The sequence below is a fragment of the Bufo bufo genome, chromosome 1 (genome assembly GCF_905171765.1).
Source record: "Bufo bufo chromosome 1, aBufBuf1.1, whole genome shotgun sequence".
Classification (NCBI taxonomy): domain Eukaryota; kingdom Metazoa; phylum Chordata; class Amphibia; order Anura; family Bufonidae; genus Bufo; species Bufo bufo.
In genome coordinates this window covers 325,031,924-325,044,206 of record NC_053389.1, presented here as the reverse complement: position 1 = coordinate 325,044,206, position 12,283 = coordinate 325,031,924, and positions in this window count along the sequence as shown.

The window sequence follows — 12,283 nt, the reverse complement described above, 5'->3', positions numbered from 1 at the left end:
ACTATCCTCTGTAGTAGAGGGAACCGTCTCCTGCTCCTTCTCCTCATCATCATCCAATTTGCACTGAGAAGACGAACTGAGGGTGGTCTGGCTATCACCCTGTGTAATGTCCTTCCCCATTTTCAACTCTTCCACATGCAAAGCGTCGGCTTTAATTGTGAGCAGCGAGCGTTTGAGTAGACACAGAAATGGGATGGTGAGGCTGATAATAGCGTTATCGCCGCTCACCATCTGTGTTGATTTCTCAAAGTGTCTTAAAACCTCACAGAGGTCAGACATCCATGCCCACTCCTCGCTTGTGAAGAGTGAATGCTGACTGGAAATGCAATAACCAGCTGGTATTCCACTACTGCCCTCTGCTGCTCACAAAGCCTGGCCAACATGTGGAATGTAGAGTTCCATCACGTGCTCACGTCGCACAACAGTCGGCGAGCTGGCAATTGTAAGCGCTGCTGCAGCATTGACAGACTGGAGGAAGCTGTCGATGACTTGTGGAAATGGGCACACACGCGGTGCACCTTCACCAGTAGCTCAGGCAAAGTTATGGCCATTATCATACACAACCATGCTTGGTTGTAGGTTGAGAGGCGAGAGCCACAGCTCAGTCTGGTCACTTATCCCCTGCCACAGCTCTGCAGCAGTGTGCTGTTTGTGACCTAAGCAGATCAGCTTAGGCACGGCCTGTTGACGCTTCCCGACTGCAGTGCTACACTGCTTACAGCTACCGACTGTTGGCTGACTGGTGCTGCAAGAGGATAATTCTGATTTGGAAGTGGAGGAGGAGGCGGAGGAGGAGAAGTGGGGGTTGGAGCCACTAAAGTAGGTGGTGGCGGAAACCCTGATGAATTATGGCCCGCAATCCTTGGCGTCGGTAGAACCTGTGCCATCCCAGGGTACTACTCGCTACCAGCACCGCAACGTTCACCCAGTGTGCCGTCAGGGAAATGTAGCGTCCCTGGCCGAAAGCACTTGTCCATTTGTCAGTGGTTAAGTGGACCTTCCCAGTAACTGCGTTGGTCAGGGCACGGGTGATGTTACGGTACATATGCTGGTGTTAAGTGGGCATGGCACACCGTGAAAAATAGTGAAATCTGGGGACTGCGTAACGAGGGGCGGCCGCCGACATCAGGCTGCAGAAAGCCTCAGTGTCCACAATTTACAGGGCCAGTTATTTGGAAATTTGCGCATTTAGTGCTATGACTTGTGGGTGCGTGGCTGGGTATTTGCGCTTGCGTTCAAATGCTTGGGGTAAGGACATTTGTACGTTGTATTGGGACATGGAAGTGGATGTGGTCATTAATGGTGCTTGCAAAGGTCCAGTTGCAGGGCAGGAGGCATCCGGGTCTGCGCCTTCGACAGGGGATTGGTCAGCATGTAACACAGGGGAAGAGGAGGCAGTGGTGTGACCCGCACACACACAGGCGTTGGGCCCACCTATTATGGTGCTTTGATGCCATGTGGTTGATCATGTGACTTTGGACGCTCAAGAGTTTGGGAATCAGGGCACAAGATCTCATGTCCCTCTTCAAGCGGGCTTGTCGAGAGGTCCAAATGAAGCAATGGCACTGAAAAGAGCTCCTCGAAACATCCGAGTGTGGGATCACTTGTTTGGCAAGACTCTCCATGGTGGGAGGAAGGAGGATCAGGGTTAGGAATGTGTTGACCAGACTCTTGGCTACTGAGACTGGACTTGGTGGAAGACAGGGTGGTGCTTAACCGACTGGAAGCATTATCTGTTGCAATCCAACTGACCACCTGGTCGCACTTGTGTGACTTCGAGAGTAGTATCCTGTGCCGCCCTGCAAACTGGGACATGAAGCTAGGTATTGTGGATGATTTTTTTTATTGTGCTCTGGCAGCAGGCATAGTTTCAATGTGCCCAGGGCCACGGCCTCTGCGTGCACCATCAGCGTTACTGACACTTCCCTGTCCCTTACTGCTCGCCTTTTTCAAATTAAATGTAATATATGCCTGAAAGTATGTCACACATACAGTAGCGTAGGATTTGTAAGTGTATGCGCAAAAAAATTAAAAAAGGTGATTGGGATTTGGAAACGTCACACAGAAGATATACCGCAGATAATGTCAATGCTGTCACTAGAGGCCAATAAAAAATTATAGGGAATGTCACAGGTATTTGGGATGTGGAAATGTTACACAGGAGAAATACTGAAGATAATGTCACTATCCGCAGCGGACACCGTCTGCGGAAAAAGTACACTAGATGTCACTGATATTTTTTGGATGTGCACACGTTACACAGAAGATGTAGCGCAGCTAATGTCACTGTCCGCAGCGGACACCAACTACGGAAAAAGTACACTGGATGTTGATAGGAATCTCTGAGTCCCACTTGGTACCCCTGGCACCAAACTTCTAGTATCGGCTTGGTTTGAGTCCTTTTCTGACGTCAGGAGAGCGCTTCACTCAGTAGGTAACGAAAGACGCAACAGTGATGTACTGAATGAACACTCTAAGGTTTATTTTTAATGCACACAGGTTATATAGAGGGGGCTTTACCCTCTTTATTAGCATCATCGTATGTTATGTATTTAACCTATCACATTAACACGTTTCATTCTACGTTTACAGAAAGAGAAACAAAAACGGAACTTCCATATTAGGAATATTGTCCGGGAGTAGTGCCAAAGAGATAAGATTCAGGGTTACAGAGAATAGAAACCTTACAGTATATTAGTTTCACAGCAATCAGAATTAGTACCTAACATAGAAATAAAACTTCAGCAAAAAGCAGAATTGATTTTGACATAATAAAGAACATGGATTCCTTTCAAATCCCCTCTTAAGAACCTTTAGTGGATCACACTACATGGTTCTTTCCTTTCTTGTCCTTTTTCTCTCTATACGATATTAGGTAATTCTTATACCCATCTGGGCTTCGATCCTCCTGGGGTACAGTAGTCTGATATAATGACATATTAGAGAGCCCTTTTTCTAGCATTCGTCTCACACAGGGAATAACACATAATGCTACTACACCTATTACTACAATTACTATTAGTATGACAATCCCTAGTTGCATGAGACCTTGTTTCCAATTTGTGAACCACCCAAAGTATTGATCCCATGGATCATTTATACCTGAGTTCTTTTTCAGTTCTACTGACAGATCTTCAAGCTTTTTTATAGCTATTGTGACCTTACCAGTGGGGCCAGTATTATTTGGTATGTATGTGCAGCAGGAGGTTGGATCAGTCAATACTCGGCACACTCCGCCCTTCTCTGCAAGAATCATATCCAACACCATTCGATTCTGGAATGTCATGATTGAGTCTGCTTGTAGTTCTTCTGCTACCCCTAGAAATGCATCTCTGGTATAGTTTACAAACCTTTGCTGATTGTAGTATATGTAATTTATCCAATCCACATTTTTATTCACAGTAATGATGGGAAATATTGATTCAAATCCGGCGGCTACTTGATCTCTAGCTTTGAACTCATCTGGGACCCCTCTTGGAACACCTATTGCATCTATATACACATGGGGATCAAAACTTGAAAGGGGGGCGCTTCTTTTGTTTCTCTTTAGCACCCCTTTGTCTATAATATCTGATTCAGTAAAAATGTGCATGTTCATTATAGCTTTGGCAAGCGCACATTCACCTTTCCAGGCACCTTCCAATCTGGATCTTATTTTTCCATCTCCACAGATCCAGTACACATCTCCTATGGAGTACACTTGGTTCTGAGTGAGGGATATGTTCAGATTGCTGTATTTGTGACAATAACCTTTGGTGAAATTCTGTACATTCCTCCCATGTGTACTCCCTTTGTAACATGTGTAGTTACCTGGATACCTGTCCCTGGGCGAGGATTTTTTAACAAAAGAGGGTATTTTGATTTCCATTCTGTACATGCACTGTGGTTATAAGACATATTAACAAAAAGAGTCAAAAAACATTCTTCAACACTTTCTGGTAACACTAGGGGTACGGTACCTAGGTGTGGCTTGGCAGCACCGCATATGTAACAGTTACTTTTATTCACAGAGGCTGCACTATACTTCATCCACTCCAGCCACAAATTAACATCAGAAAAACCCGTCCCCATGGCCAAAGTATCCTCATATGTGGGATTAGATATGGCCCTTAGGTTTTTTAGAGAAACTATATGCGGGGCTAGTGGGTTTTTGGGGACACCTGTGATGGGCTGGTATTCCTTAGACTTATACATATCTCTAAGTTTGAACATTTGTGTTACCTGAGAAGTCTCAGCTCCCCACATGTTATGGAAGTACCATCCCAATACATAATCTCCTTCATCATATTTACCAGGGTTGTCTATTGTCAATACAATCTTCATTTCCGCTGACCTTTTTTTGCAATGATAGACTGAAGAGGTGTCAACATAACACGTCCCTCTCTCAAGGAGTGTCATTCTAGTCAAAAGGGACTTAGAATTTTTATCCCTCCTTTTGAGGGCACTTTCTGGTTTATATCCCCATTCTGTCCCTGTATTACATCCCACTGATCCCCAGTATCCACAACCTTTTCCCCAGTATGAGTCTGTTACACATATATAGGCCTGTCCTTCTACATAGTCGTTGGAACAATAGTTATAATATGAACATGTTTTCAAGATATCACAAAGGCAAAAGGTGTAGGTGGCTACGTGAGTGTTAGATGAATTATACCAAAAAGTGATGACGCCGCCCTTGCTAGTTGCGGCTACTTCTCCCTTACTACTAATTGGTAAAATCAACAAGATTATTGAAGCAATCTTAGTCAGTACATTCAACCATATCCCAGAAAGGAGTGAGGAGCTCATCATGTTGGAGGTCAGGGCTGTCTGCCCCCGTTAGTACCTCTTGTCCTTCTTCAAGGCCAAGGCTGTCTGCCTCCGTTCCTGCCTCCTCTCTTTTTCTCACAAGCTTCACTCGGGTGGCGTGGATCCAAGTTGGAGATTGTTCAGTCAGCACAGCTGTTCTGGTCACTGCAACCACGGTAGTGGGTGGGCCATATGCGAAGTCACCTTGGGATTTTCCTTTCTTCAGTGTTTTGATCACTACCTCATCCCCCACCCTGTATGGGTGGGTGGGTTCCTGTGGAAGAGAGGGAGACTTACAAGCAACTTTTTTCTCAGTTTTATTAAGAACCTGTATCAATTTGGTGACATATTCTTCCCTTATTAAATCAAGATCACCTTCCTGCACTATCATTGGGCGTCTTGCCCAGGGGGTGAGGAAAGGCCTTCCCATGAGTATCTCGAATGGTGATAACCCTAACCTCTTATTAGGTGTCATCCTTATTTCTGCAAGTTTTATGGGTAGGATCTCTTTCCATTTTTCAAAAGTACCTGCAGTGGCCTTCCTCAATTTATCTTTGATAGTCCTGTTCATGCGTTCCACAATGCCAGAACTTTGCAGGTGATATGGAATGTGAAATTTCCATTCTATATGTAGTAATTTAGCAATTTCCTTGTTGAGTTTGGAGGTGAATGCTGGCCCTTGGTCAGATTCAATCATCAGAGGGCATCCCCACCTAGGAATGATTTGTTGAGTAAGTATCCTTGCTGTTGTTTTAGCATCCTCTGATTTGGTGGGGAATACTTCAGGCCATCTGGAGAACATGTCAACAATCACCAAAGCATATTCCTGTCTACCATGAGTTTTGGGAATATGTGTGAAGTCTACCTGTAAATGGGTGAATGGAGTAGTGGGATAGTCAAGGTGTTGATGGACTACCTTCAAGGGGTTGTTGGGGTTGTTCCTCAAACATGTAATGCACCTGTGTACATATTCTGTTACTAACTTTTTGATGTCAGTAATGTAAAAATTTTGACTCAACAATGACTGAGTTGTCTGTATGCTGTTATGTCCTGCTCCATGGAAATGTGCTATGAAGATGGAAGCACTGTGTTGGGGAATGCATGGTCTCCCCTCTTTGCAGAGTAATTCTGTCTTAGAATTTTTCTGCAATACTGGATAACACCAGTCTTGCCGTTCCTGTTCAGTGGCGTATCTTTGAAGATCGGTAAGCATTTGTGACATCTCAAGGGTTGGAGGTGCCAAACATGGCATCTCCCAATGTTTACATGGACCTGAGGGGCTGTAGTCGGCCGCTCGTTTCGCCTCCCTATCTGCCAGCGCATTGCCCTGTGAGACATGATCCTTAACATTGGTGTGTGCCTTGCAGTGGATAATTGCCAATTGTGAAGGCAATCTGATGGCTTCAAGTAGATCTGCGACCAACTGTGAGTGTGAGATGCGTTTACCATCTGCTGCAGTGAAACCTCTTCTGTGCCAAATCATTCCATGATCCCACACTACCCCATGTGCGTACCTACTGTCAGTATAAATGGTGACTGGTTTTTCAGCATGTAGAATGCATGCCCTGGTAAGGGCAATGAGTTCAGCTGCCTGTGCAGACTGAAACTTTATGGGCTTTGCCTCTAGTACAACATCTGGGAGCATGACAATGGCGTAGCCTGTACAGTAACTGGTGTCATCTGGTCTGGTGCATGAACCGTCTACAAAAACCTCTGGAGCACCTATAATGGGTGTGGATAACAAATCATGTCTTGGAGAAGTTTCGTGTTCCAGGACCTGTAAGCAATCATGTGTATCTGTGAGGCAATCTTCCTGTCCTTTAAGGCCTAAAAGAGCATTCAGTATTGGTGCTGGTCCTGAGGTGTGGGAAGCATACTTGATTTCGATTGAAGGGTCACTGAGCAGTAGTACCTCATATCCTGAAAGCCTTTGTGCAGACATGTGTTGTGTGTGGATGCCCTTGAGTAGGCCTTCAACATCATGTGTGGTGTGCAAAATGGTGTAATGTCCCATTGTAAAAGGAGTTGCCAACTCTACCATCATAGCACAGGCTGCAAGAGAACGCAGACATGCCGGCATCCTTTGGACAGAGGTGGGCATTACCTTCGAGAAAAATGCACATGGGCGCAACTTGCCTCCATGTTCTTGTGTCAGCACGCCCGCCATGGTTTTACAGTTTTGTCGTGCAAACATGTGGAAGGGCAGTTTGTAGTCAGGGAGGCCCAATCCTGGACTTGACATTAATGAACATTTCAGATAATCAAATGCATTGTACATTTCTGAAGACCATCTTATTAAATCAGGTTTGTCCTGCAGTGTTGCCTGTCTCAAGATATTATCATGGTAGGAACAGTCTGGTATCCATTGTCTGCAGTAGTTTATCATTCCAAGGAAGGATAGCATTTCCTTCTTGGAGTGCGGGGTGACCAATCCCGCTACAGACTGAACTCTCCCTGGACTGATCCTCCTTTCCCCCTTTGTCAGGACAAACCCCAAGTATTCGACTTGCTGTTTACACCATTGCATTTTCCCTAATGACACTTTGTGTCCACATTCAAAAAACCATTGTAACAGTGATATACCATCCTCAATGTTGGCCTCCACTGACATACTGCACAACAGTAAATCATCCACGTATTGCAACAACACGGAACCTTGGGGGGGGTGCCATGGTTTTAAAGTCATTTGGAGGACAATGCTGAACACTACAGGTGAATCAGCATATCCCTGTGGCATTCTTGCCCAGGTTAGTTGTCGCCCCTCGAAGGAAAAAGCAAAAAGTAGTCTGGTCTTCTTGTCAATTGGGATAGAAAAGAATGCATTTTTCAGATCTATCACACTGAACCAAACAGCGTCTGCTGGAATGGCAGATAGCAACTGAGTAATGTCAGGTACAATAGGGGCTATGGGCACAATGATGTTGTTGATTTCCCTTAAATCCTGCACAAAGCGAATTGAACCATCTGCTTTTGCCACAGGATTTATGGGAGTGCTGAAGGGTGAAATCACCTCTTCCAGGATGCCTTCCTTTAAAAACTCTTCGATCATTGGCCTCAAGCCCTCAATTTTTTCTGTGGACAACGGGTACTGTTTCTGGAACACTGAGAGGACACCTGATATCACAGTAGCCTTGTAAGGTGTGCAATCTATGAACCCCGTGTCATATTCATTTGAAGACCATAATGCAGGGTTGATGTTGTTGAGTTCTGGGTGGTCCTGTATGTTTGCAAGAATCAGTGGTACTGGTGTAGAGATTGGAATGAGATCTGAGTGTACTCTTATGCCCTGATTTTTGGCTGACACTTGTAAATCAAGCTTAATGAACAAATCTCTCCCTAACAGGCTGACAGGGCAATCTGGTATAATGCTGAAGGCATGGTCTGTGATGTACTCCTTGTCCATGGTCTCAAGTGGTAGTGAGTCAGTTTTGAAAGTTTTTGTTAAAACCCCATTAATTCCCATAGAGGGCTCAGATTTTCTCAATGGTCCCTTGTATAAATCTTTACTTAACACACTTGAAGTTGCACCGCTATCTACCATGAATCCTACTCTTCTTCCTCCCACTCTCAGTAGAATAACAGGTGTGTCTTTCCAGTGTGTGGTGACCTGTGTGAAAATCGGGGGACCTCCCTCCGGGCAGCATCAGTATGATTGTTGTTGCTGATTCCAATCAATGGGGAATCTTGGTTGTTGGCCTGTTTGTTGGGGTCTTTGTTGAGGAAGGTTAAAAGACTGTGTATTTGTGTCTGGTACCTGACTTTGGCCCTGTCTACCCCGGTGCCTCCTGGGCTGTGTACACTGTCTTGCCCAATGTCCTTCTTTCCCACAGTTATAACAACAGTTATTTTGTATCTGATCTTGTGGGTGTCCTTTCTGCCACTGTGTGTTCTGGTTGTAACTAGTATGTCCTCCTCTCCTCCTTCCTCTGCCCCCTCCCCTGTTGTTGGCATAGGCATGTGTGGGTGTGATTTTTCTGATTTCGAAACATCCTGCTGATTCCTTTTCATAAAGGTGTTTTTCAAAAGTGACAGTGTCATCTGAGGTCCATGAGGATACACCTTGTTTCACTGGAAGGGTTAATTTGTCCGACAGATTGTTAATGAATGTGGAGATGATCAGGCTGTCGTTCTGGAGGGTAGGGAGTCCCGCCTCCAGTCTCCAACAGTCCATGAATCTCTTCCAAAACTCAGTAACAGACTCTGTGGGCTTTTGTTTACAAGCTACAGCAATAGGCAGAGATGATTTTTGTTTGAATACCTTATTCATATGATCCTCAACTTGGGTCCAAATCTTCTTCATTCCTTCTTCTGTATTGCATATGTACCGGCTGGCATCAACAGTTCCATCTACTAGTGTAGAAATGGATAGGACTTCATCCCAATCCCAAGCAGTATGTGTCCCTATGATGCCATCTATTATGAGCCTTAAATCTTCTTGTGTACAATTTCTGCCTTTACAAGCCTTTTTAAGATAGGTGATGGTTCCCAAAGGAGCCACTGTGGGTTTGGGGCAGTGTTTGATAATTTTATTAAGGTCCTCGATGTCCATGGGTTTCTTCATTAAGTGTTCTCCTATTGTTATGAAGGGTGCACTGAGTTCTACCTGTTCTTCTTTAGCTTCTATTCCCTTGCTGCGTGTGTGGTACTTATATTGTTCTGCAGCTTTCTGTTGTTTTTGACTGTATTTTGTTTTCTCTAGGTCGTCATGGACCTGCATAAATGTAGCACCTATATCTTCGTCCTGTATCTCCTGCATGCTTGGACATATGTGTACAGGGTTTAGTCTGAGATGGGGTGCAGGGGCGGACGGGACAGTGTAAGGTGGTGGGTTTGGCTTTTCAGACACGTCTTTTAATTCTGTTCTTTTCTCCATTTTATGTAACTGACTGTCATCTTTTGGAATCTTATTAGTTTTCCCTTTCTTCTTATTTGATGGTACATTGTACCAATGTGGGGCTATCTCCAACCATTGTTCACCCCCTTGTATCATGTAATCCATATTCCAGGACGGATCATGGTCAAAATGTGGCCATGCTTCTTTGTCTTCCAGACAAAGACCCTTTATCATGTCCATGTGGTACGGGCTATTATCGCCGTCCCTGGGAAAGGGGCTAGCAGCTTGCATGAACTCAGTCCATCCAGCTAAGTTATCCACCCATGGGTTAACTAGGAAGTAATTTGTGGGACTACACCGTGCAACATAAACTTTGCATGTTTCTCCCGTCTCGGGTTTGGGATAATTGGTTTTAGACTCTTGTGATCCCATTCCGTCTGATATTTTAATGATGCTACTTTCCTAGGACTGGCTGCACTGAACCTTTAAGGCTCAGAGAAATTAATCCTGTCAACTAGGCAAAGGACTCAGGTCTGATCACAATATATCAGAGAGTTTCATCAAACATATAATTTGTTGCTTTGGTCTGCCGCTTGTGTTCACCTATCTGCGGGTTAATGGATTGCTCCCAGCCGGGGGTGGGGCATATTGCAGACCTCCGCAACACAGTAAAACAACAATGCAATGTCCTTAAAACTCTATGCAAATAGTGAACTTCAGTCCGTACACTTACCACCCGGACATCAGTATCCTTATATCAACTCTAATATTCTTATACTTTAAAACAGCTTTAAAAAGTAAAGAGTCAAACCAAGCTCCGTCTTTGTCTCCCTGAGACAATATTATCTAGTGCGCACTATATTTTCTCTGAGTGATCCTCACGGCGGACTCCCGGAGTCCCCGGGTCACTCCCCCAGACTCCCGGAGTCTGTACCCTGTATCCCTGATACAGTAATTATACTAGAAGTTGTAGGTTCTACTTACTAGATCGGGACGTGGTCCTTGGATCGGCCAGAGGACAATAACAGATGCCTTCCTTACCGAACACGAGGAAAACCTTCCCGATCCCGGAAACGAGCCCCCAAACTGATAGGAATCTCTGAGTCCCACTTGGTACCCCTGGCACCAAACTTCTAGTATCGGCTTGGTTTGAGTCCTTTTCTGACGTCAGGAGAGCGCTTCACTCAGTAGGTAACGAAAGACACAACAGTGATGTACTGAATGAACACTCTAAGGTTTATTTTTAATGCACACAGGTTATATAGAGGGGGCTTTACCCTCTTTATTAGCATCATCGTATGTTATGTATTTAACCTATCACATTAACACGTTTCATTCTACGTTTACAGAAAGAGAAACAAAAACGGAACTTCCATATTAGGAATATTGTCCGGGAGTAGTGCCAAAGAGATAAGATTCAGGGTTACAGAGAATAGAAACCTTACAGTATATTAGTTTCACAGCAATCAGAGTTAGTACCTAACATAGAAATGAAACTTCAGCAAAAAGCAGAATTGATTTTGACATAATAAAGAACATGGATTCCTTTCAGATGTCACAGATATTTTTGGGATGCGCACACGTTACACAGGAGATGTATCGCAGATAATGTCGCTGTCTGCATCAGTCTAACTATTTAGGGCAGGATGTGCGAAAAATAGATATTTTTGTCACACACAAAAGGACTTTTGGGTCTGTAACGTTTTAGCAATTTATCGCAGGTTGTGCTAAAAATATATATTGCTGCTGCCATACACAACAATAGTCCTTAAAAGGCCTTTTGGGTCTCTGACAAGTTTTTAATCTTAAAGGGAACCTGTCATCACCTTTACGCTGCCCATACATGATCTTATTACCCAGCCAGGGATCCCATCTGGAACACATGCTTTCCTGGGGTTCACTCCTTTAAACCTTCTTTGCACTTTGCGCTCGGAAATATTAATCGCAGTCTCCTTTCCATTTAATCATCCCTTAATTATGTAGTAGCCGGCGGAGACCTAGGAGTCCTTTTGCATGCACTCAGGCCTTCATACCACTCCAGATGCTGGCCTGCCTCTCCCGTTGTTTTATCAGTGTCTTGTGTGCTCTCAGGGCAGAAAGTCTCTCTTTGCTCCTGGGTGGCCCAAGCAGCACTCAGTGACCAACAAGACTTTTTAGCCTTAGCTACCGCACTGTAGCCGAATATTGCGGCGGGGCATGGGAGCTGTGCGCTGCGCACCCCAGCGACCCCCCCCCCTCACACATCCGGCGCTTTCCCTCAATATGACTGCAGGAGCCCAGGAGCGCAACCAAAATTCACGTGACTGTCAGAGCTTCCGGTGTGCAGAGCAACGCCTCTGAGCTAGAAGATAAGGAAGATGGCGTCAGCGGCTGCCAAGCAGATAGCGGCGGAGCAGGTGCCTCATCCCTTGTACATATAGATATATATACTGTATGGAGACCAACCCCGCTGCCCGATCATTTTACAGTGCTGTAATATGCCTCTTATATGTGGAGAGCGGTGATGTCACAGATGTAATATATCACTTATATGTGGACAGCGGTGATGTCACTGATGTAATATATTACTTATATGTGGAGAGTGGTGATGTCACTGATGTAATATATTACTTATGTGGAGAGTGGTGATGTCACTGATGTAATATATTACTTATAAGTGAT